The 25,633-nt window shown below is 52.4% G+C and overlaps 1 pseudogene; it reads left to right on the top strand.

Annotated features, from left to right (window-relative positions):
* Positions 1-25,633, top strand: part of LOC119098961 (NADPH oxidase 5-like) — a 39,346-nt pseudogene that overhangs the window by 10,874 nt on the left and 2,839 nt on the right.

The following is a 25,633-nucleotide window of genomic DNA, read 5'->3' as shown; positions in this document are numbered from 1 at the left end:
TGAGCGCGCGTTGACGCGGCCATTAGGCAGATCAGTGCAAACATAATAGAAATGTCATATTAGCCCTTTGAAGGAGTTATGAAATGCACGAGGCTATTGACACGTCTTAAGATATGACAGCCTCAAGTCGTTCAAATGTAACTGTGCAAGTCACTGCTAGATCGTTCGGGATAAAACGGTGCTGATTTGCATGTTCATGCTTCTGTGTCAGTTTCCAAGACTCCTCACATTCTGTCATATTTGAGGCGTGCGGTTCTCGCGCTGAACCCATGCTGCGCTGCTTTATGTAAATATCGCCCAACTGTAAAGACCTCGCCGTTCAGGCCTAGGGAACCCTTACCCAATAACTAACAAACGCAGTTGCGAGCTTCCCTGCCGTAAATACTCCCAGGAATTAAACGTCGATTCGATCAGCAAGCCACGCGGGGTGCGCTACACATGACCTAGCTAGGCGTTTTACTGTTTCTGCTCACATCATATAAGGTCATCATGGAGCCTCGAAAACGCTGCAGCCATGATTTCTAAGGTCGCGAATGGAGAACAACATAAGAATGCTATTAGCGACACTGGCTATGAGGACACCCCGCATTCTTACGTTTTTAAGTGAACTGGTTTGAACCCACCAAACCATGAAAATACCTCTCTTTGTCTTGGTGGACATGTTCACGCGTGCATCACGAGCTGAGCAAAAAGCGGCGGCACGTGCTCCGCTCCCGTGCGTCCGACGGAACCGTGACCTCGCCCGCTGCGCCTTCGAGATCAGTGGCGCCGGGTATGTGCGTCAGCTCAGGTCGCAGGTCAGGCCTGCGCACAGCACCGAGTTCCCTGCAGAGCGGAGCTCACGGCCACCGGTGGCCACTCCGTGAGTCCCCCCGCCGCGGTGGCGGCAGTGAAAGCGACGCCGGACGGCGGCGCCCGTGAGAAGCCAGCTCCGCAGTCAAGCGCCGGGCACGCGCCGAGCCGCGCCGGGAGCACTGCCGAGCCTCTGAGTCCGCAGTCTGGTGCCGTCCACGCGGACGTTACGGCTGCCCACTCCGCAGCCGGCACGGGTGTGGTGCTGGTGACGGACGACTGTGGGACTGCGGCGGCGGCGGCGACGGCGACGGTCTGCCGCGCCGGCCGCGCCAGCGCCGGCCGCCGCCGGTGGTCATGTAGATGTCCACCGGCCGGCCCTGCGTGCGTGTCACCAGCTACCGAGTGAGGTCACATGGCGGTGACGGACGCTGGTCGCCCGTGCAGCCCGAGGAGGGCTCCAGGTACGTGCAGCAGCCGCTGCCCGGTCGGGGTGCGTGGAGAACCGGCTGTGCCACGGAAGCCTGCAGCGCCATGGGTCATGACCCAGCACGGTTGACGAGGGATATGGAGTGTTTGGCTCACCCAACAGGGACGCTCATCAGAGCGAGGTGCACTTTGCTCGGTGCAGGGGCAGCAGTGGCCGCCGAGCATCGAGGGCGCCGGTTCCGTGGAAGCGGAAGAATGGTCGGAGACCACAATCCGCGCTCCACAATTTTGGTCGCAGTCTTCTTTCGCTGCTGAGTTCCTGTATCCAAAGTCTAAAGCGTTTGCTGCGAATAGCATGTGACACTGTTTCCAATTGGAAAATCTCATCGTAAATTTGATATCAATCGTGCAAACCCAGGTTGAAATTTCCTGGCCTATCTTATAAGCTCATTCAGCATTTAAATTTTCTCTCAAGATGCGATCAAAAGGTCCTAAACAAGGGTTAAAATATCAGCTAGTCTTAATTGAGTGCTGTTGGATGTGGTTTGCTGTTTGCCATATGCGAGCGTCATGGCAATAGTGGATATTCCTGGGACTTCGTAAAACGCTTCTTTAGACAGCGGCGCGGCCAGGATTTTCTTAACCGGTGGGGGAGCTGTGTTTGGTAAGCACACATCACGCTGAGTATCAACCTTCTGGCTAGAGCAATCTTTTGTGAGAAAAAAACGAGACAAAGGGGGCAAGGGGCTGAGAGCTGTCCCTCTTGGTTGCATCCCTGCGGTAACACGTAGTTTCCAGCGTTGCAGAGTTCACCACAAAACTTAACATGCCTACGAAAAAAGCTTCATGGCATAAACTGAACAACTTGCAGCATGCCGTATACAATAGAATACTCATTGACCTGTGAGCCAGGAAGCAGGTATCGTGTTTGAGAGAAGGCTTACCTGAACGACGCTCTTCTAAATACATTGATTTTTTGTTGTGTGTGGGTGAAACGAAGGCAAGTGCATTGATGTCGACTTATTTTTAAGCCAGCGTCTTTTCCTTGCATTTTATTTGGCCAGGCCTCACCAGAATTAATCACTGTAATTGTGCGGAGCTGCAGTAGGCAATGAATTCAAACTGACGTCAATATCGGCTCCCATAGAAACTGGTCGTGTGTCTGGCCCGTCGAGCTCAAATGTGATCTAGGCGCGACTCAATAAAACGGACTTGGTTGGTTTTCATTGAAATGATATTTCCAGCTATAACATTGAACTGGAAATTTTGATCACGCTGCTAGACAAGCGTGTCTGACTTGAAATATGGTACCCTTTTTCCAAAGTTCGTCAGCTAAAGCTACCAAACTACAGTTCAAATACTGGCTATCGTGGCGTTTCTCCTGTGTAAGCAGACTGGCGTCATGGTCATCATTACTTGACATATTTATTAGGGTGCATGGGTTTCAGCTATGTTCCACAATATTGTATCATGGAATCTCCAGTGAAGCGAACGGGACCAGGCTGTTTGCCGGCTTAGTCCGAAAGTCCTTGGACTATTAAACAGCATGATAGCCCGTTCTAACCTATTCTTATCAGCTAAGCCCTGAACCTTCCCTAAGTACTCAATGTATGTGCGGACCGTCCCCTTAGCCCTGTTGGTCATAGCGCCTGCCCTCAGAATTCCCTACCCTGGGCCTGGTGGGCTCGAGCCTCATTGGGTGCTCTTTATGTGCCCCTGACTGGGTGGCATACGCCAGATGGTGGTGGCCGTGCCTAAGGTCTGGTGACGTCAGAGGGCAGGACGGAGCAAACCAAGCATTACTGTACGTTAAGCTTTCGCCCAAAAATTCTGGCAAAATTCTGGCTGTATCTTTATGTGCTGGACATTAGCGCCTTTTGAAGTCGCGCGACAAACGTCATCATGCTTCAGTGCGGCGAAATCGGCCGGCTATGGGCTGGAAGTCAGCGGCCCGGGTCACTTGATCGTTCTTAAATGACTTTCGGTAAAGCATATTATAGCAAATGCCTTCGAGATGTTTGATATTGGTTTCAAGTGGCAATGGCTGCTTGTGGCAAATGCCTCGGAGCTGCGTAACCCGCACCATTTTTGATATATCAAAAATGCACGCTATGAACTGCTGGCGTTTTGGGTTACAATATTTTCGCGAATCGGAACGTCAGATTATGGCAAAAAGGTTGAGGTTTGTTGGATACGTCATTATTCCCTGGTGGCGCTGTCGGTACCAAGCTATGATTAATCCTCGTTGAATCAAAGATATACCGCTTATCTGCTGGTGTCTTGCCTTGCAGGACGGTGGCGCGCACTTGGATGATGTTACACGCGATTGTTTCTCCCAGTTGCTCATATCACATGACTTTTGCAATAGGCATCATAGATATAGTAATGTCTCAAATTTCATCATGTACAGTTCCATTTTAAAGTTACCCACAAGCGCCACGTTAATGGGCCTATTACCGTGGGGCGAGTAATTAGTGGACGGCGACTCTCGGTCCAACGTTATGCATATGCATGAGGTATGCTTCATCTCATGCTTAAATTATCATAATTCGTCAATGATACGAACCGAATGAGTGAAATTGCAGTACTGGGTCCCGTAAATGTGCGGATAGGAGCATTTTTTTCTTTTCAGAACCTGCAGTATGTGGTCGGCATCTGGCTGGCGTTTTGTTCACGAGCTCCGTACCGCGCAGGCGTAGCCCAGTCCTCCCCGCCCCACCGAATGACGCCCGGGGGCCGACATGGCCCCGGTGACCCCGCGGCTCTGGCGGGCCGCACCGGCGCTGGACCGAGCGCGTGCGCTGCAGCCGTTACCTCCGAGGCGTGTCACTGGACGAGGTCATGTGTGCAGTGGACGTGACCTCGGCGCCCAGCCGCCGGCAGCGGGGCGCCCAGTCCAGAGTCGTCCAGGAGACGCGCCGGCCCTTGTCGGCGTGTTGCCGTGCCTCATTTGCAATAAGATGCTCTTCAGGTCTGCCCAGCTCTGGCCAGCGCAGAGATGTGCAATCTCTTCCAAATTTTCAAACGTACATCCAGAATCATGTGATGGATCGATATGCACATGGGTTTCCTGAGCTTGAAACCTTTTTTGCCATTGACTTGTAACCTGGAGCTTGTTATCGGGCCTGCTCTCCGAGATCTCTTCTTGTTCTCCAATTCTGTATTTCAAAAGCGACAACAATTCTCGTGCGTTTGCTCCACGCTGGTCGCCCAGAGGATTTTCCTGATCTCCCTGAAACCCGGAGGTGTCAAACGGTTGTTAACAATCACCATTAACGCCTGTGGCTTTCCCATCACGTCAGGCCTCGAAATTACTAGAATGGGTTTTGACAGCACCTTATGAAATAACGCATACTAGTGTCATGTCGCGGCTTGTAGCTGTGGTTTAACACGTTGCATCCTTTCCGTCCGGCCATGCCAGTGGCGCATGCTGTTTCACCACCGCCCGAGCTCCGGTATTGGGAAGTTGCCAACAGTGATGTTCTGCGAGCTCTCCTCTGAATTCTGATTCGCCGCCGTGAAGTGTGGTGGCATCGGTGGCTCACACCGAGCGCCTGTCTCTCGATCTCGGGTCCTGCAGGCTTTGGCGAGGTGGCTTCGTGGCCAATGCAAGAGTGGGTGTTAGCTGGGAAACGTGGTGAAACCTGGTGTGATTGATCTTGCGGTGATCTCGCCTCACCTCGCCGGTCTGTAACCTGATCTCACGCTATGCTGCCCCCGATTCCACAATCGGCGCTTGCTGAGGTTCCCAGGGTTTGCTCTAGGATGTCTTGGTAAAGCTGTGGACGGGTCAGATGCAGTTCACCCATTAAGTGAGCCTTTTTCATTAGCGAGTGAGAACAAGTGAGATTCAACCATTAGCGAGCTTATACTGTCTCACCTTGCAATCCAATAGATTGCAACATAAAAAAGCTTAGCTGCGTTGCTAGCTGTTGGCGAAAAGTGCTGAGCTGGAAGGAGCAACCGAATTAATGAATGCATGCGTCAATGCATGATGGTTTTACACTGGAGAAGAGCAAAATATCAGTCTGTGTCCGTCAGCCTCTCTGTCCATATCTTCTGACTCTCTCTATCCTCTCTTCCCTCTCTCTCACTCTCTCTCTCATCTCTTCCTCTCCTTCTCTCTCTCCTCTCTCTCTCTCTCTCTCTCTCTCCTCCTCTCCTCTCTCTCCTCTCTCTCTCTCTCTCTCTCTCTCTCTCTCTCTCTCTCTCTCTCTCTCTCTCTCTCTCTCTATTTCTCTCTCTCTTTCTCTCCCTCGATTTTTCCTTGTTCTCTCTCTTGAGTGTTTATAATTGACTTTTGCTCTTTGACCTTTGCTAAAACATTTACGAACCTCGCTGTTCGGCTCACAGCTATGGAAAGTTAATCACTGGTTTGTTGCCAAGATGTGTGCCTATCGCTTGGTCTTTTTGATCGGCGTCGCCGCTGTCAATAGCCAGTGGAGTGAAAGCCCAGTTTTGCGACCCTTATGACTCCAGACACTAGTCTCGGATCGTGTAATGATTGACATCCCAGACCAATCGTGTGATACTGGACCATACCAAGACTGGTAGGAAGTCCAATAGACCATGTCATCGGCCATAACCATGACCATGACCATGAACAAGCCATGCTAATGGCCTTGACAATGATCTTGGCGACCATGTCCGACCTGTCCTGCCCGACCTTGGTGACTGACCTAGCTCGGCAGTGGGTCGGGGCCGGGAGGTCACGGCAGCGGTCGCTCTCCGCGTGCCGTGCCGGAGGCGTGCGGTGTAACAGGTAACAGTGTGGAACGACAGCCGGCCGCGTGATGCACGCGCGATGGAACAGGCTACAGTGCGGTACGACAGGCCGCCGGGCGGTACGGCAGCCTGCCGTGCGGTGCGACAGGCAGCCGTGCGGTGCTAGAGGCAGCCGTGCGGAATTAGAGGCAGCCGTGCGGTACGAAAGGCCACCGTGCGGTACAGCAGGCCACCATGTGGTGCGATAGCCACCTGGCGGTACGACAGGCCACCGGGTTGAACGACAGACCACCATGCGTCACAACAGGCCATCGTGCGGTACGACAGTTCACCTGTGTCGAGGGACTCGATCAAATCTGATGTCGGGGCCGAACCCCACTGGACCAGCGCTCTCAGAGCTGCCCTGGAAGCCAGGCTCGGTCCGCTGGTTTGTGGCCAGCAAGTGACCGCAATGGTGGCCAGCTGCTGGGCCCTTCCACACCGTCAGAATCTGGGCTATAAATTTACTGTGCGGTGCAGGAGAGTTATGTAAGTCAATACGTCACGAAGTGAGACGAAGCGTGGCACACTTGCAATGCTGCATGCCTGGGGGCAATATTGACCAATGCCAAGTGCACTGTGTTGTGCTGCAGATGATAAATGCAAGTGCATGGCGTTACGCTACTGGTGATAAATGCTTCGGGATGGCACGGTGCTGCAGACATCCGCTTTACATATGGCTAAAGCAGAATGCCGTGGTCGGTTCCCATTTTTTATCATTCTTGATGGCGGCTGTTGTCTCACCTAATATATGGAAGCCATTGAGTGCCGCTAGCGTAACTGACGCGTGTTCGGCACCCACCGGCACCCGTCGGCGGCCGGTCGGCACCCGCCGGCGGCCGGTCGGCACCCGTCCGCGGTCGGTCGGCACCCGTCGGCGGCTGGCCGGCACCCGTCGGCGGCCGGTCGGCGGCCGGTCAGTGGTCAGCCGTGTGACGGGCGCGGTGACGTCGCTGAGAGAGCGCCCTGGGCCGCTCCCACGCGCGGTCTCGCTCGGCAGGTCAGCGAGCCGACCGACCAACGGGCGCCCGACAGCAAACAGGCCGGCGCGTCAAGCTTAAAGACCGGGCTGTCAGATGCGCGGATCACCGTGTCAGACGCACGGTCACATAGATCACCGTGTCAGGCGCACAGACCGCCCTGAAGGCCACATGGCTCACCGTGTCAGACGCACGGTCACATGGCTCACCGTGTCAGACGCACAGACCGCCCTGACGGTCACATAGATCACCGTGTCAGGCGCACAGACCGCCTGAAGGGCGTAGGCCACCGCGGCAAAGATACATACTACCATTTCAAACGGAGGCATGGCCCTCATGGAAATGCACAGGCCGCCGTTTCAAACGCGCAGACCATGAAGACCGAGAGGAGATGAAAGATGGAGGGGGTGCGGCACTCCGCCCAGTCTGAGTAGGGCTGGCATGAAACTGCTCGCCGGGAACCAGGCTCGAACCCCAAACAGAGCAGTTGTGAGGCTCGACCACCAAACAGTGCCAATGTTGGCGACGCTCGCCTTGTTCAGACCTTTCGTTAATGGACCAGTAACTTTTGCCAGGTTTGAAATAAAAGACGTCCGTCTAACCGGTCTTGAAATTTCCAAAGGAAATTTTTAGAACAGGGTTTTTTAACACAGCGGTTTCGGAACCATGCAATGCTTGTACCCTGTACAGTGTCTCCGTCCGGGACGCTATGGGCCAGAACGCTGCCTCAATCAAGGTAGGCTACCGGCCCTCCGGAACCCGTACCGGTACCAGTATGGCCCCTAGCCCGCAGGACACATGCTAATTCTAGAATCGTGCTGGAGTATTGCATCGTAGGCAGAAAACTCCGGGCAAAATGTAAATACGTCACATCGGAAGAGTGCGCCAAGCATTCAACGTACTTGGCTCTAAGACGATTGTTCGGCTGGCCCATTGCCTGCCAATGTGAATGCCAGCTCGTCCCACGTGATGTCTTACTCCAAGTTGGCTGGCTCCCTGCTTGTGATAAAACATACGACGGTAGACCGCTGGGTCGACCCATCTGGCGCAGCAGTGTATGGTCAGCGCTAGAAGTAACGCTTGATGCGTAACATCTGATGATAAGCAGACCCGGCGATTCTGCCCGACCGACGCTCTCTCTCGCACCTGACACGTGGCTGGTCAAGGACGCCTGACCCCCGCCCTCTCGCGCACCTGACACGTGGCTGGTCAAGGACGCCCGACCGACGTTCTCTCTCGCACCTGACACGTGGCTGGTCGAGGACGACCGACCCCCGCCCTCTCGCGCACCTGACACGTGGCTGGTCGAGGACGACCGACCCACGCTCTATCGCGCACCTGACACGTGGCTGGTCAAGGACGCCTGACCCCCGCCCTCTCGCGCACCTGACATGTGGCTGGTCGAGGACGTCCGATCCACGCTCTCTCGCGCACCTGACACGTGGCTGGTCGAGGACGACCGACCCCCGCCCTCTCGCGCACGTGACACGTGGCTGGTCGAGGACGTCCGATCCACGCTCTCTCGCGCACCTGACACGTGGCTGGTCGAGGACGACCGACCCCCGCCCTCTCGCGCACCTAACACGTGGCTGGTCAAGGACGCCTGACCCCCGCCCTCTCGCGCACCTGACACGTGGCTGATCGAGGACGCCCGGCCCACGCTCTCTCGCGCACCTGACACGTGGCTGGTCGAGGACGTCCGATCCACGCTCTCTCGCGCACCTGACATGTGGCTGGTCGAGGACGCATGACCCCCGCTCTCTCGCACACCTGACACATGGCTGGTCGAGGACGCCCGATCCACGCTCTCTCGCGCACCTGACACGTGGCTGGTCGAGGACGCCCGATCTACGCTCTCTCGCGCACCTGACACGTGGCTGGTCGAGGACGCCCGACCCCCGCTCTCTCGCGCACTTGACACGTGGCTGGTCGAGGACGCCCGATCCACGCTCTCTCGCGCACCTGACACGTGGCTGGTCGAGGAAGGTTAGTCGCAGCCGTGACGTGTTGTTCCATATTCCAGGCCGCGGACTGGCTTCACCAAAGAGAACCTTGAATGGCTGGAGGGCTTGTTCAGGGGCCAGCTGGGGAGTTCAGAAGAGCTCCATCTCGAGGACTTCCAGAAGATCATCCAAACAAAGAACGTGAGTATCTCAGATTGCTGCGAAGTGTTGAAATTCCAAAGACGTGTAGAATGTTGCAGCTGGTGTGGTCGAAGACAGATCATTGTGTAAGACGCCACCGTGGTGCTCTTCACATCTTCGTGTCCGTTCACCACCATCCACGCTCCTTTATTTTTTAAAGGCACATTACAATTTTTCCGGAAACATTTTCTCAACTTATGATTTTAAGCCTCTTCACCCTAGTTGCGATGATGCCCAGAGTTGTCACTTGATTTCACACTGGATTGAAATTGGGATATGCATGTAAATCTTTACGGGGGCAAATTCGTAAACCAAAACGTCAAATAATCTAGTCTTCCCCAAGCGGTGTAAGTCGTTAATCCACAAAGCATGATGGGATGACCGCTGTTCTTGTTGCACGGCCCCTCGGCGACCGCGGCTCCCAGTGTGCCGTACACCGACTGCCATCAGTCCGCCACGCCGCCGAGTGTCCTGGCGGTGCGGGAGTCGGCGCCTTCCCCGACATCCTGCCACGCTCCCAGTCCCAAGACGTGTCAGAGCCCGGCAGCGAGAGACGGTGTCCCGGCGGTGTCCCGGTGGTGCCGGAGTCGGCGCCCCCCCCCTCCCCCCGACATCCTGCCACGCTCCGCAGTCCTGCGACGTGTCACAGCGAGAGGGTACAGCCACCGACCGCCGGGTGAGCCCCGGCGCGGCCACTGACCGCTGGACGTCTGTTGCAGCCGTTCTTCGCGGAGCGGGTGTTCCAGATCTTCGACCGGGACGGCAGCGGCACGGTGTCGCTGCAGGAGTTCATCGACGCCATGCACCAGTTTGCCGGCCAGTCGCACGACGACAAGATCCGCTTCCTCTTCAAGGTGTACGACCTGGACGGTAGGTGACACTGCCGAGGAAGTACTGGATCGCCTGTGGCTATTGGACAATTTACGTGTCCGTCGTTGCCCATATGTGTATGGGCGTGTTTGAGCGTACAGTTATTAAGGTAGCCTTGATAAAGTGTAATTATTTTAGCAAGAAAAGCTATCATCTTCTGTTCTTCAATATTAGGAGTTCAGAGCCCTTGTGCTCAGCCTTCAGTATGCTAAGAGGTACTGGATAGAGGACGTTATAGAGAAACCATTGGTTTTGTCTACATTTGCCATGTACCATCGCCTGACCAGCACTAGTGATACATTAAAGGTCAACAAATCAGCAAGCAAACTCTGACCTCATAATGCTTATACAAGCGGTGATGTTGCAAGCCTTGTCAGGATACCGAGGCGCTGAACGGGTGCCGACGCCGCGGTTGGAGAACCGACGAGTAATGAATGTGAGAAAAGATTGCGAGATCACCATGACATGTAATGATCTTGGGAAGTCAACAGCTGATCTCTTTTGTTGCGTGCGCCTTTAATTTGACGGCTGCTGATTTAGGACCGTGCGTCCGCTGCGCTCACACCAGGTTCACATTCCTCTGCACTTGTGGTCGTATCACTTCCCCTTCCTCCCCACTCATCCCATTTACCCCTCCCTCATCCGATGACCCGCCCATGTCCCCTCCCTCCTCCATGTGACCCGCCCGCTTACCCTCGCTCCACACATGACTCCGCGAGGTGTCCTCAACAGGCGATGGCCTGATCCAGCACCGCGAGCTGCAGCACGTGATGCATGCTTGCATGGAGGAGAACGGCATGAAGTTCAGCGACGAGCAGATCGAGGACCTGACGTCCGCGCTGTTCGAGGACGCGGACGTGCAGGGCCACGGCACCATCACGTACGAGGCGCTGAAGGCGCAGCTGGAGAAGCACGAGGGCCTGCTGGAGAACCTGTCGATCAGGTGGGTGGCGTCTGAAGGCTCGAGGATCAGACCAAGGGGGTGGGGGTAGGGGTGGGGGGGGGGGGACCGGTCCCAGCGACACGAGGGGTCGGGGGAGGTCAGTGTAGCTGGCGCGCTCGGCGACGCAGGCGTGATGCGTGCGACGGCTGCAGGTTCAGAGCACACCGACTCCAAACTGACGCACCTCGTCGCGATTGCCCAAAGAAAATGACCATGGACGGCGTGCGAACACACCCGGCACTCTGTTCGTGATGTTTTCTGCTGTTTTGCACTAACGCTCATGCTCCCCGTCGTTGTTGGCGGAATGCTGAGCCGTTGGAAGTGGTGCAGTCTACCTCGCACACGCTCACCATGCGTTCTTTCACGTCGCTGACCTTACCACATGTGACCCGCCGTGTGATCGATTGCTCTTTTTAAAAGGTTCTGCTCCTTTTGATTTCATGTGTCGCCTTTTCCTTGGAAGGCTCTACCTCGGTTGATTTCAGTACTGCATCCCGTAACATGTCAGAAGAGCTGGAGGCGCAATAGGAGGCTGAGGAGGACCTCAGCCTATGTTTAAGTTCAAGCTGTGGCCAAAAGAACATTTTCGGATTGCCCACTTTGTTACACAGAAGTGTCTAAGCGGCTATATGTTCTGAGGTACGGCTGCAGCTAAGACTTCAGTGAACAGTCGGAAATTATTTGTTGACCACGTGCCTTACTACATACTACGCATATTGACCAGTCCGTGGTACGAACTGCCAGCGCGTGGATGCAGGTGAAAACATGTGCAGCAGCACCTCTGGACACAACACCATATGTCCGGCTCAATTTGGATGCGGGTACGGACGTCGACGCCATGGTGTATGCGTACATAACAACGACCAATATGCTCAAGCTGAAGTATGTAACCATTTTGTCATGCGTGTTTTCCTTTCTCACAGCATCTTGAAGTCAATAGAAGGCTCATACAACGAGTGGTAATCACGAAGCTAAGAAGGGGCGTGACGTCTTGTCGCCGCTTTCGTTCTCAAGCGTGCGAATTGGCCCAGTGGTCCTTTTTGCGTCAGTCTTGTCTCTCTACTCGCTATTCTCAGGTGTCGGTTGGCATTGTTGCTGAAAGATTCAACTGCCGGTTGTGTGTCCCGCAATACGTCCCGAAGCTATTTGTTGCGTCTGTCTGCTTGCTATGTGGATTGCCTCATGTAATCATGTTGGTTAGGAGTACAATATCAGGAGCGCGGGGATTCAGGGCTTTCCATTACACTTTGTGTTCTGGTAATAGGTACACCGGTTCTCGAGGGAGAGCGAGGAGGTAGCAAATACATCCAATAATTCCACGTGACCGAATGCCGCCGCACGACACTAGACAGCTGTCCTCATCACTGAAGTGAGCCTCGTGCATCCAATTTGTGCTTCACAAGGCCAAGTGTTTGTCGTACGTCGTGCAGTGCTTTGAAACATGACACCCTTACAAGCTAAAGTCATGCCAAGACAGTAAAAAGCGAAAAACTATGGCTCAGTGAGTTCTAAAATGACTTGTCACTCTCACTCGGTAACAAACCACATCACATTCAATGCGCCAAACATGTGGAGTCGCCACCGTGATGACAGGGCGAGACAGGTTGAGCCTGGAGAGACGACAGACTGACGGCAGGCTAAGACGGGGTGAACCTGGAGAGACGACAGACTGACGACAGAGTAAGACTGGGTGAACCTGGACGGTGAACCGTCCAGGTAGTTTGACACGACAGAGTAAGTCTGGGTGGACCTGGTGAGACGGCGGACTGACAGCAGAGTAAGACTGGGTGAACCTGGAGAGGCGACAGACTGACAACAGGGTAAGACGAGGTGAACCTGGAGAGACGGCAGACTGACGACAGAGAAAGACTGGGTGAACCTGGATAGATGACAGACTGAACGACAGGGCAAGACGGGGTGAACCTGGAAAGACGACAGACTGACAACAGGGTAGGACGGGGTGAACCTGGAGAGGCGACAGACTGGACGACAGGGTATGACTGAGCAAACCAGGAGAGAAGTAAGACAGGACAGCAGGGTAATACTGTTTTTCCCAGGTGAGACGACAGCCTGGACGACAGGGCGATCCTCGATAACCATTTGCGAATACAGCCATGCCTTTTCTCGGAGCACATCATTTTGACTTCCTGCCCGGGTTAGAGTTTTACTTTCTACGCACTTCACAGAGCCGTTTGTCGTGCTTGCTGTGGGCGGGGAGCTTTTTTAGGCGTTTGATGCGCGCACTGATCGCCCTTGCTGTGGGCTGGGAGCTTTTTCAGGCGTTTGATGCGCGCACTGAGACCCAGTCGACTCAGAACCCCTCGCAGTGTTAGCGGTCAGGTCCGCTCTGGTGGCGCGTCCATGTGTTGCGATGTGTCCGTGTTCAAGTGTCCGTGTCATTTGGCACGCCGCCGTAAAGTGTCATAGTGACAATGGGTCTTGATCTGAGCTAAGATTCGGTGAAAGTCCGGCTCACAACGCGACTTGCTTCACGAGTATTGTTTGATTACACATGCCTAATATGCGTGTCTATTGTTAGTTCAGTGACACTATGCCACGCATTTTATCCTTGTGTCGGATCTGTTGTAATCACAGTGCTACATTTGAGGAATTAGACATCACAATCTAAACCACGTATGCTGTAGCAATCCACATCTGCGGCGAACCATTCACGCCGTAGCTTCGCCGTCCCCATCATCTCCAGTACATGCCATCACCTGGTGATTAGCGCAGTTGAGCGCTAATCACCGTGTTCGCCGGGCATGTTCACAGCATCGATCGCTGGCTGGTGCCACCGCAGCCGCGCCGTGGACTCTCCTTCCTGCGCCAGCTCACCTCCGTCAGGCCCTACCAGTTCTCGCTGCCTTACATCAGGAACAACTACACGTACCTGGCCTTCCTCTTCGCCTTCCTGGCCGTCAACGTAGGCCTGTTCGTCTCGCGCTGCGTTCAGTTCAGGGGCCTGCCCGGCTTCTACGTGCTGGCCAGGGCCTGCGGTGAGTGGGACGGCGGCTCAGGCGGCGGTAGGCGGGCGCTGCGTACAGTGCAGGCCCCGAGCGCGAGAGACGCCTGCTCTCTTCGACAGATCTCACGCACACGGCACGCCTTGTTGGTAGCGTCGGGGCGTGCAGCGACCCCGAAGAACATTGCGCGGAACTCGGCACTCGGCGATTGGCAGACGTGTTGAATGTAAATACCTGCCTAATATTCTCAAAATATTTTTTTCCTGTTTTTTATTATCCATTAACAGATGTGCTAGCCAACGTCGAATCGCGTTTGCAAACATCTTGCCTCTCAGTATCTCCAATATGGCCAACTGGCATAATAGGCTTACACATGTTTGACGAACCATGTATTGGGCACTGGAAAAGACGACAAATTTCACCAAACCAGGCCATTTGAGCCAATTGCATGACACCTTACGAAGGCAACAAGCGTAGAAGGATTGTCTTTATTTTGACGGTTTTTCTTGTGCATGGGCTCAGAGGGTCATCAAAAATGTTCAAAAAGTATATTGATGGCCTTTCAAATGTAAGCGTAGGTAACTGTTACTTGAAACTCTTTAAAGCATTTGCACGTATTTTTGAAACAGCAAATTGTATTGTTTGTCATCTCAATGTCAAACAATATCGAACATGGCTGGAGGGCGTGCAACACCATTCCACTTCGCGTTAGTCAATGGAAAATATCATCCAAATAACTCTACGTCTGTTCAGAACACAACCATCGACGGACTTTCAAATGGCACGCATCTTTTGATTAGCAGAGCGCACAATTTTCAAAAGGCTTGCTTCTTGATGGGTAGTTCAACGTTGCAACAGCTTTCAGCAAATCCTGATGAGAAGGGCCAATTGACAGCCTATAGAACACGACGTTTGTAGTTCTATGCATCGATCATGATCTCGTTCAGATTTCTGTTAAAACTGTTTTCGCTATGACCTATGGATAAAGCTCGTTCTTGGAGTAATTTGCTTCTCGTGCAGATGAGAACCTAAATATGGTCTATGTAACAAATCTATCCGCGTGTTCGGACTGGCAGTAACATCTTATCATAGAAAATCAAAGTATATTATGCCGAAACATTCTCCAAGTACTCTATCTATGCACGAAACTAACGAATCACACGCGACGCCAGTCATAGATACCATAATAGCCATTTCAACCTACACGGACATAGTTTGTCGCTGTTTAGCGTCTATTTCCTTGACTGCCACGGTTGCAGGACAAACGCTGAATTTCACCTGCGCGTTCATCATAGCCGTGATGCTACGGAACGTCATCACCTTCGCGCGCTCGCACGGCCTGGGGTCGTTCCTACCTCTCGACGAGCACATCTACTTCCACAAGATGGCCGGCATGTTCGTGTTTGTCTACAGCGTGGTTCACACATTTGCGCACCTCTGCAACCTTGGTGAGAGCCGCGCAGAAGCCTGTGACATCTGCTGATTGACGTTGGATCTGCATTGTGCATTTATTGTTGCGGGCTGCTCGCGTGTTGTAAAACAACGTCTGTCGATACGACGCGTAACATGTGGAGTTGTTGTCACTAGATGCTTTTTCGGAGCTCCTGTCCCTTATCACGACTTTTGAAGTTTCATTGCTAAGTTACCGCGGTCACTTCTTTTTCAGACCTGGGATTTCTATGGCGTCATATAACCACATATTGACTGTACGCTGCACTGTCTAATTCTTGCACATTGTGATATGATGCATTCACCGCGCAACTTCATGTAATTAATATGCCCTTAGACTTCACATGATGTATGTGATCCTCTCTTTAGACATGCGATGGGTTACAGCAGTGCCATGACACATAATGTTATGTTGACGCGTACCCCCGCATGTTTTGGATACGCGGTGATGAGTGATGTGAATGCCACGTCACATCACGTCATGCTGACGTGTGCCTGACGTGCGTGCCGTGCGACTGAGGCCCGGCCGCCTGCCGCAGCCCTCAACGTGGTGCCGCCCGACGGGCCGCTGAGCGCCCTCAACTCCGGCAACTTCACGTACGCCGAGTGGCTGCTGACCATGCGGCCGCGCCGGTTCGGCCTGGTGCCGGGTCTGGCCAACCCTAGCGGCGTGGCGCTCATGCTGATCCTGGCCGTCATGGTCATCTGTTCGCAGCCGTTCGTCCGCAAGCGGGGCAACTTTGAGGTGAGGTGGGCGGCGGCCGCCTGCGGACGGCTGGCTCGCACCGCCGTAACCTGCATTGAGCTGCACCCTGCCGAGCTGGAGCACTTGCACGCTCAACCTCAACATCCAGAGCAGCCTCGGCTGGTACCTTAATTTGCGTGCTGTCTAATTATCACACGCTACTATGCCGGCGTATAATGTGCCTTATCCTCTTCAGCTGTCAAGCATACGTGATCTAGTCGAAAGGCATTGGTACCAGGTAGTAATTGCGGGATCCCTGTGTGCCGCCATCCATTGGTACCAAGTAGTGACTGCGGGATCCCTTTGTCCTGTCATCCATTGGTGCCAAGTAGTGACTGCGGGATCCCTTTGTCCTGTCATCCGTTGATACCAAGTAGTGACTACGGGATCCCTTCGTTCTGCCATCCATTGGTGCCAAGTAATGACTGCGGGATCCCTTCGTCCTGCCATCCATCATTAATGAATAAGGAGGCGCTTCCCTAGCCTTTGCTTGGCTGCCATCGCAGAGTATCCATCCCGGTGCTGGCCTGCTCCACACACCTCAGCTTGCATAGTCACTGGTCAGGCCAACTTCAATAAATGCTGCACGTGTGCGGGCAGCACCTGATTAAAATAAAAACAAATAGAGCGTTATGTAGCTGGAGCAGGAGGTGTGCACCACTTGAGGATATATTCGCTATCGCCTATCTGAAGCATAAATGTGCTTTGACGTCTTTTCCAGCATTGACCACATATGGTCATAATTTTCCGTGCCTGACACCATTTATCCTGTTTTTGTCGTGTTGTATAGATAGCAACAATCTCACGACGCCAACCCTGGAGATTGGTAGGGCATCGTGGTGGGCTGACCCGGCACGGACTGTCCGACAGGTGTTCTACTGGACCCACCTGCTCTACGTACCATTCTTCGCCCTGCTGATCCTACACGCTCCGAACTTCTGGAAGTGGGTGATCCTGCCGGGCGTCATATACGTGGTGGAGCGTGCTGTCCGTTTCGTGCGCACCCGGATGGGTCACGGCAGAGCGTTCATCAGCTCCGGCATCCTGCTGCCCTCCAAGGTCACACACCTGGTGCGTGTGGCGGCGGGTCGTGCCGTGCTCACCTCAGATCTGCGCTGATGGACCGGATCGGATCAAATCAAATCGTATCAGATCAGATCATATTGAATCGGATCTGATCTCATCTGATCTGGTTTTAACTATTCTGATGTAATCTGATCGGATCAGATTCAATCGAATCAGATCAGACCATATTGAATCTTATCTGATCTAATCTGGTGTTTACGGATCTGATCTGATCTGATCTGATCTGATCTGATCGGACTCGGATCCGTGTTTGAATTCGGATTTAGATCGGGATTAGGATAGAATCGGATCGGATCGGAGGATGGGATCGGGTAGGATCAGATCGGATCGGAGAGGATGGGATCGGGTAGGATCGGATCGGATCGGGCAGGATCGGATCGGATAGGATCGGGTAGGATCGGATCGGATCGGATCGGGGAGGATCAGATCGGATATGGTCGGATCGGATCGGACCTGAGATGTCTGTGAGGTGGTGGCCAACGGGCGCCTTCTGTATGCCCGTAATAAGCAACATTGGATAGCGAGGAGCCGTACCTTATCTTGAATCTAAATTTCAGTATACCCCCTCTTGGAGCCCAAAAGTTCCATGAAATCCTGCGCCCTTGCTTGCTGCCGACTTCCTCCAAGCGTTCACACGGTGAATAGTGATTAACACCGTCAACTAGGGGCGTTATCTGTTATCTACGGTTCAGCCTGCAGCTGGGCCGGACGATGATGCCTCCGTCACCCTAAACTCGATCCGATTACCTGCGCTGTCCGTCGGGATTTCCGGATAGGTAACACTTTTGCATCAATTATAATTTTGAATTGTGATAAATATAATAACAGTGTTACCACTTAATTTGTGAGCTTTGATGAATGTTACATGGAGAGTGATGGCTAGAAAATAAGTAAAAATAACATTGGATCACCCAGCACCGGCGAACGCATGTTTGAGCAGATCTGCCGTCTTTTCTAAATGCATTATCCAGCCGCGCACGCCCTTGCTGTCGGTCGGAAGCGAACTTCGCACGAAGGCTCTGATTTGAATTCCTCTGCAGGTGATCAAGCGACCAGCCAACCTGGACTACCACCCTGGCGACTACATCTTCGTCAACATCCCCGTCATCGCCAAGTACGAGTGGCATCCGTTCACCATCAGTAGCGCGCCGGAGCAGCACGGTACGCCGGCCCTATGGGGGGACGGGATTGAACAACGGTACGGCACGCCGGCCCTGTGGCGGGGGACCGACTTGAACTAGAACGCGATACGCCGGCCCTATGATGGGAGATGGGGCCGAACTAAAGCACAGTACGCTGGCCCTACGGCGGGAAACGGCGCCGAAATAAACGGCACTGACATAGGCCCGCCTGAGCGACGTGTGTTCAGGGACCACCAGGCGCTCATTCGGCGGTAATTATGTTTTTAATCACTTGTCTTGTCTTAGTGCCAGATACACGGCATGTGTAACAATATACATATATTTTATATAAGCGTCGCCGAATCCATAACCAAACCAGTGGATAAGGCGCCCCGCTTCAGATCAAGAGCTCCGAAAAGGATTATTTTTCTCCGCAAAAATTGTCTCTGGACCGAGCCTTTACCACCGAGATTGGTGCATCATCGCGTTGATATCCATCTGCGTGGATTAATAACCACGCAACATCGGCAGACACGCTGTGGTTGCATATTCGGGCTGCCGGCGGCTGGACCAACCGTCTGTACGACTACTTTGAGGAGGAGCAGCTGAAGATCGAGTGTCTCGAGGAGATAATGGACGGTGACGACTGTAACTCCGACAAGGGCCAACAGGTGCTCAAACAGGAGGAGTCCAGCCTCCAGAAAATACAGAAGTAAGTTATGCTGTTCTCTCTGCCAGCCGAGCATTGTGACGCGAGAAGTAAGCATGCGTGCATAGCATCGGTGGATATGGAGAGCGTCGGTGGATATGGATTAGCATCGGTGGATATGGAGAGCATCGGTGGATATGGAGAGCATCGGTGGATATGGATTAGCATCGGTGGATATGGATTAGCATCGGTGGATATGGAGAGCATCGGTGGATATGGATTAGCATCGGTGGATATGGATTAGCATCGGTGGATATGTAGAGCATCGGTGGATATGGATTAGCATCGGTGGATGGGGAGAGCCTGTGGTTCACCTTTTCTCAGTCGTTCCTTATGTTGTCTCTGAACGTTAGAGCTGTATCATTGTCTTAAAGGTCAACTAGATAAGAATATTAACATAGCGGCAAACAGCTTTATATGTATAGATAGTATTTGGCTGTTTGCAACATATTTTCTGCAAGACTTCAAATATAGTGAGGTTAAAATGTTGAAAATGCTTTTAAGTTATTCGTGCAGAAATGGTTGCCCTATATTTTGGTGATATTTTTACGTTTTTTATTGTGAAATTTGCGGCAATCGTAAATCTAAAAAATATCCTGCCTAGTGCCAGATCTGTACGAAGTATCACAAATGCAAAAGTATCTTTCAGGTCATAAATGATCTGAAGAAAGTGTATGCTGAGTAGAAGACGCTTATAGCGTTCAGGGGCGGACTCAGAGATGCCATGGGGGCCATAGTGGGCCGAAAAGACGCAGATTTTTACACTCAAAACGCAGCAAAATTGGACCTTCTTCAGGCTTTCACGCGACCAAGAACAGTCACTAGCAAAAGTGGAGGACCCACGGGCAGACAAAAGCTTTTCTTCACTGATTGACAAGGCGTTGATTGGGATGTTTCAAGGCTCATTTCGCCGTGCAGGGGACCTACGCCGTTTCCGGGGGCACTATCTGTTCACTTGCAAGGTCAATTCCATCCTTAAGGAGCCTTCAACGTTGCCCTGGATTTCTTTGCACTTGTTCGGAGGGTCCTGCACTATTGCTGGGGTCATTCCTGGTAGGGTGCCGGAGCACTCTTGTCAATCATGGGCCTTCCACAAATCTTTCCATTCGCCCGAAAGGTTCTATACACTACTGGCGGGGGGGGGGGGCATATTTTAACCTGCTGGGGTATTCTCGACTGCTCAAGAGCCCTTCACGCTGATCTCGGTTAACCGACACACGTATGATATACTCATGGGCCCTCTACATTGGTCAGGGGCGCTTCCATTGGTTTGTGACTTGCTTAGCGCCCTACGCCCTCGACGAAAGCCTATCTGTTAACCTGCTCGGGCGCACTCGATCATTCCGGGACCCTCCATAGTGTGTCTTGGGTACTTCTGCTCTGAAAAGATTACCCTACGCACTTTTGGACCCATCTACTAAGCTACTCTGGACAGTTGCGGATCCAGAAGGGTGAGGGCCACATAATCATTACCCTAGTGCCCCAAGCGCAGCCAAAGGCTCCGAAGCACTCCATAACCGGGCGAACGGACGTAGTTTTCTAACACAAAACACAACAAAACTGAACGTCTTTGGGCCTCCAGACGTCCAAGAATAATCGCAAGCGAAAGTGAGAACATGCGAGCAGACCAAGTTTATTCTTCACTGGTTGTAAGGGTGGTGATTGAGACAAGTTCTGAGGCTCTTGACGCTGCGCTGAGGCTTTACGCTGTTGCCGGTGCCCTATATGTCTAATTGCCGGGTCAATGCAATCGCTAAGGGCCTTTCTAAGTGGCCCTTGATGTCTTTGAATTCTCTCGTGGGGCCCTAAGCTGCTGATGAAGTATTATCTGCTAACATGCCCAGGCACTCTTGACCGATCAGAGGCCTTCCAGGAATCCCTCCCACTCGTTCGAAAGGCTCTGTACGCTTTTGCCGGGGTGAACTTAGTTACTCAGGAGCCCTTCACATTGGCCTCGGGTTTCCTTTACGTTCATCTAGGGCTCTTTTCTTTTGATTTTATTTGCGGAGGACCCCCTTCTCTTATCGGCGCCCCCCCCCCCCCCTGTTAACCTGCCCGCATATCTTTGATCGCATCATGTACACTGGTCTTGAGTAATTTCCCTTTGTTCAGAGGGCCCTGTGCCCCGGCCGTGGTCCTATATGTCAGTGTGCCGGGGCATTGACGATCGTTCAGGAGTCACCACGATGGTCTTGGTCTCTTCTCGCTTGCTCTAAAGACCCTATAGTTGTTGACAGGGTCCTCTTTGTTTGCCTGTCGTGACACCATCGAACGAGCAGGTTCCGTCCCTATTGGCCTCGGTGCCTTACCCTTAGAACAGCAGTCGGATAGGCGCCGATGGTTTTTACGCGCAAATATGAAACAATATTTTGCGTGTCGACGACGTTGTATGTGTCATTTCCGTAGGCCACTGAATTTAAGACACTTATTACACTTGTTTATCACGTTCTTAATGCATTTCGAATGCCAAGATACTTTGCCTCTTTCATAACAAACAAAGCAAAAGTTCCGCATTAGTCATCAGCCATCAGCTGAACACAGCAACTAACCGGCTAACCGTAAATACGACAGGAATCAAGGCTGTGCTTGATTTTGATGATGTTTGGCACCACACTTAATTGTTTCGTCCCGATTTTTTTCCGAATTGCTTAGCCTCAAAATGACAGGATCCACCATGACTTGGTGAAAATGGACAAGCTCCACGTTTGTGCGGACGTAACACGCCTGGTTCTCCAAAACTGTGCACAGCAAGATAGGTTCCCGTATAAAACAGCATGCTAAGAATCTTTGAGACTTAATGTCTGGAATGCGACGACTTTTTCGAGCAGCCCCAATTTCTAGGAGAAGGACCACAATGTTGCGTGCCCCCCCCCCCCCCTCTTGACGCAATACTGGATCCGCCTCTAGCAACGGCTGTTGGTTGACATTTCAGGTCGATGAAGAAGCTTGCTAAGCCCGGCGACAAAGACCGGCGTATCAGCTTCAGCACAAAGCCGCCCGAGATCCTTAGCGGCGGGACTGAGAACGGGGCGTACACAGGAAACCAGGACGTATCGATGGAACCGATCGACGAGGAGGACCAACAGAGTAAGCTGGAACATGTCAAACATGCCAGAGCTCCTACACCTTATTTGCGCTACCCAACTCGACCCTTGGCTGCATTGGCCATTGCATTGCCATTGCCGAAACATCAGCAAGTGGTTCTCGGGATAGACGTCGTCCATATCCCTGCTATTATTAAAGTATTTACGGCACTCGTGCTGACAAATGCATGTCAACCGCGATCAGCATGCATGTTTGCCGCACGTAACTCTTTTTTTCCGTCATGGTTATCACGCCAGCATAGTTGATGCGGTACAGCAGTAGTACCCAAAGCATCAGAACTGAATGCAGAACGGAATTCGACCGGTGTCACTTTCGCAACAGGGCCTGAATGTGCTCAAAAATGTCGGTTTACCGTTGACTAAGCTCAAAGCCCGTCTGTGCCAAACTGCTGGCAGCGTCTGGCGCTGTCTTGGTGGCGTTTGGCGCTGCCAGTGCCGCCTCGGCCTTGTTGACCGCCCACCCCGCTGGTGCCGTACTGCCTCCCTCAGACGGTGGCGGTGATCGCGCCGCGGCCTGCGGCGGCCCTGAAAATGGACACCCGTTCACCAACAGGAAGGTGCCCCTGCTGAAGACCATTTCCCTGCCAGACATGGACTACCGTGTGAAGAAGCGACAAAAACTGCTCCTGTGCGTTGGCGAATGTCGGGAGCCGAAGGAATTGCGATGCCGGGAATCGAGGAATTGCGAAAATCGAGACGTTGCTGCTCCTGTCCAAAAGTTGTAGGGTGCATTTCTCCTTCACTGGCCGAACCCATGGAGACGCGGGAATTCTATGTAACATTTGTAAGCGGGCATGAGCCCACCGTATCTGGAGGTCGAGGTTGTGGTTTGACCACGATGGGATTTACAAAAGCGTACTGTCCTTTGAAAAGGATGAGGTATGCAGATTGTAACCTGTACCACCCACGAGAGTACCTTACAGCGACGGACACATGTACGTGTGACCGGCTTACATGCACTAAACTTGTCAAACAACAAGGGGCATTCGTCAAAGCGAACTAACAGTAAATAGGCCAGCTGTTGCCAATCACTGACCATTCAGCGAGTATCCAGAACAGTGTAACGCCCCTGGCCCAGTGCGCCGGCTCACGGCGGTCCTGTGGCCGGCCGGGGCTTCAGCGACGGTGCATGACCTCTCGTGTGCTGCGTGCTAACTCGAGCCGTCTTGCAGTCTGCGCGGTCAGATTCGCTCCAGCTCGGAGCGAACGTTTGACGACAAGACCATGCAGAACGCCCACAATCAGCTGGCTAATCTGCCGTATCTCGTGAGTATTCACTGGGCCTTTACCTTCACCAGGCCTTCTTTGCAAAGATTGCGTTCTCAAGAATCGCGCCAAGATTCGAGTACTTGTAAGCGGTCAGGATAAGTGGTCAGAGGCGACAACTTGGCTTGCATTGAAACTGGACCCTATCAGCGCAGGCGCGCCTTCGAGCGTCTTGTTTTGGCTAGTGTTGACCTGTACTTGATTAGTGCTGGGACGACCCCGACCCTCCCGCCTCAGTGCGGAGCAGCTCTAAGGAACATTTTCTCCGCTGGTTTTACATCCCATGTGACGTCATAGCTCACCAGGCTACACCCGACAAGCAAGGCACACTTATTTTGGCTGCACCCCGCATGGCACAGCTGAATAGGTACTTGGGTACATACATACATCCTTACTGCAATGCACTGGCAGTGCATTTGCAGTGCAGGATCTGACCACCCACGACGTGGGCCATTTAAAATAATTATTTGCTCAAACACACAATCAGGCCTAGTTTTGTTGCGGTGTAACGTGATAGTAAAATGGTTATACCATTCTGAAGATGTCATGTAATATGGATACTCCGCCTGCTCTGAAAGCACAAACCGGACAGAATGCCTCTGCCGGTTGGGGTACCACGGCTTCCGCCATCTAAACCTCAGCTTCTTGGACGCGAAGCCGAAGCAGAGGGATACAAATATACATATATATATATATATATATATATATATATATATATATATATATATATATATATATATATATGCATCAAAGCAGGCTTGGTACATCATTGTTCTGCGTTACTGCACGTGCTGCCTCACTTAACAGCATGCATTTGGATTTCGTTACAGAGACCCCCGGCTAAGGTACGTATTGGGTTAGTACGCCCTTCTTCAAGAAGCCGTGCAATGTGGTTTTGTCTTCAAAAGCTTATTTGCTTTCGTTGCCTGCTGGCAATGTGCTTATTCTGCGTACGTTGTCATCGGAATTTTCTCATTCAATGCAGAGCTGAGGGCATTTGGACACTACAGTGGTTGTAAATATAGCTTGCGAACCTGTGCATTTTAGGCGGGTAAATTGACCTGTTCCAAATTTCCTTGCACTTATTACCTTTGTTTTAAAAGAAACAAAACGTTTTGAAAGAAATCTCAACTGCCATGACATGACGTGGAACTGGTATGGGCGAGCCATCTTCATGACCTGGTATGGTCTGTGCTCATTCGGAACAACAAATAAGTACTTAATCGGACTGTCACACAAATATTTCTCACTCTTAGCCGCTGGCTTGGAACGATGCGGATTGCACGAAAACGGTATGTTATTTCGACAAATCAATTAGTTCAAATTTTAGTTTACGGTATGTGAAGCATCGATAACATTCGGAAACCAACTGCCGAATCCAGAAGCCGGAATGGAGGTGCCAGCTGTCCATCATACGTGTGTAGTATGACCAAACAAGGCGCAGAATTTCACGGAGTGAAAGTAACTTTGTATGTTTTTTTTTTACCCTTAGACTGTCATGCTCACAACATGTATAACACGCAGCCTTATCAACCGTGCGAGCCTCAGCTGGTTTTGTTGTACGTGTCTGGGTGTTTCTACCGCGCTCTCAATTGTCATGCCGTTCATGTCACTCATCATGTTGTCGTCTTATGTGTGGCTTTACCTCTACGCTTGGCCGTCGTGTTACATGTTTATGGTCATTGTTGCTCGCGTCCTGAAAACTGCTTTCGTAGTTATAAAAAATTACACTGCTATATTTATACTCTTACCTATTCAGGCAGCACTCTTACCAATAAATATCACTCATCAAGTCCACCAGTTCCCTGATGCCCGGTATTTTTTATACCGTTTAACAATTTGATTTATTGGCACATTTGTAAGGTAAGTGCTTCTTACACTGGTTGTTAGTTCTTTACGCGCCAATTTCAGTGGCCTCAAGACACGCTCTGCGCTCTCCCAGCCGCAATGTCGCCCAAAATCCCCGCAGTCACACAGAGTCCCCACCGTCACACAGAGTCCCCACCGTTACACAGAGTCCCCACCGTCACACAGAGTCCCCACCGTCACACAGAGTCCCCACCGGTCACACAGAGTCTCCACCGCCACACAGAGTCTCCACCGTCACACAGAGTCCCCACCGTCACACAGAGTCCCCACCGTCACACAGAGTTCCCCACCGTCACACAGCGTCTCACCGCCACACAGAGGTCCCCACCGTCACACAGAGTCCCCACCGTCACACAGAGTCCCCACCGTCACCAGAGTCTCCACCGCCACACATAGTCC

This window comes from Pollicipes pollicipes, unplaced genomic scaffold, assembly GCF_011947565.3.
Source record: "Pollicipes pollicipes isolate AB1234 unplaced genomic scaffold, Ppol_2.1 Scaffold_4740;HRSCAF=5597_pilon_pilon_pilon, whole genome shotgun sequence".
Taxonomy (NCBI): domain Eukaryota; kingdom Metazoa; phylum Arthropoda; class Thecostraca; order Pollicipedomorpha; family Pollicipedidae; genus Pollicipes; species Pollicipes pollicipes.
This window is presented reverse-complemented; position numbering and strand designations above follow the sequence as displayed.